Raw genomic sequence first — 1360 nt, forward strand, 5'->3', positions numbered from 1 at the left:
TCAGTACAATTGCAAGTATAACCAGCTATTTCATCGATACAGGTACCTCCATTTTGACAAGCATTAGGACTACAATCGTCCATGTTAATGGAGCAGTCTGTTCCATTAAATCCTTCAGTACAATTGCAAGTATAACCAGCTACTCCATCAATACAGGTACCTCCATTTTGACAAGGATTAGGACTACAATCGTCTATGTTATTGGAGCAGTCTGTTCCATTAAATCCTTCAGTACAATTGCAAGTATAACCAGCTACTCCATCAATACATGTGCCTCCATTTTGACAAGGATTAGGATTACAATTGTCTATGTTATTGGAGCAGTCTGTTCCATTGAATCCTTCAGTACAATTGCAAGTATAACCAGCTACTCCATCAATACAGGTACCTCCATTTTGACAAGGATTAGGATTACAATCATCTATGTTAATGGAGCAGTCTGTTCCATTAAATCCTTCAGTACAATTGCAAGTATAACCAGCTACTCCATCAATACATGTGCCTCCATTTTGACAAGAATTAGGATTACAATCGTCTATGTTAATGGAGCAGTCTGTTCCATTAAATCCTTCAGTACAATTGCAAGTATAACCAGCTACTCCATCAATACATGTACCTCCATTTTGACAAGGATTAGGATTACAATCATCTATGTTATTGGAGCAGTCTGTTCCATTAAATCCTTCAGTACAATTGCAAGTATAACCAGCTACTCCATCAATACATGTACCTCCATTTTGACAAGGATTGGGACTACAGTCGTCTATGTTATTGGAGCAGTCTGTTCCATTGAATCCTTCAGTACAATTGCAAGTATAACCAGCTACTCCATCAATACAGGTACCTCCATTTTGACAAGGATTAGGACTACAATCGTCTATGTTATTGGAGCAGTCTGTTCCATTAAATCCTTCAGTACAATTGCAAGTATAACCAGCTACTTCATCAATACAGGTACCTCCATTTTGACAAGGATTAGGATTACAGTCGTCTATGTTATTGGAGCAGTCTGTTCCATTAAATCCTTCAGTACAATTGCAAGTATAACCAGCTACTCCATCAATACATGTGCCTCCATTTTGACAAGGATTAGGATTACAGTCGTCTATGTTATTGGAGCAGTCTGTTCCATTAAATCCTTCAGTACAATTGCAAGTATAACCAGCTACTCCATCAATACATGTACCTCCATTTTGACAAGGATTAGGACTACAGTCGTCTATGTTATTGGAGCAGTCTGTTCCATTGAATCCTTCAGTACAATTGCAAGTATAACCAGCTACTTCATCAATACATGTGCCTCCATTTTGACAAGGATTAGGATTACAATCGTCTATGTTATTGGAGCAGTCTGTTCCAT

At 38.1% G+C, this 1360-nt stretch overlaps 1 pseudogene; it reads right to left on the reverse strand.

Annotated features, from left to right (window-relative positions):
- Positions 1 to 7: 7 nt before the first annotated feature.
- Positions 8 to 1355, reverse strand: LOC100632098 (fibropellin-1 pseudogene; annotated as a pseudogene).
- Between the last annotated feature and the right edge of the window lie 5 nt (positions 1356 to 1360).

The sequence above is a fragment of the Amphimedon queenslandica genome, unplaced genomic scaffold (genome assembly GCF_000090795.2).
Source record: "Amphimedon queenslandica unplaced genomic scaffold, v1.1 AMPQUscaffold_2995_Cont25006, whole genome shotgun sequence".
Classification (NCBI taxonomy): Eukaryota; Metazoa; Porifera; class Demospongiae; order Haplosclerida; family Niphatidae; genus Amphimedon; species Amphimedon queenslandica.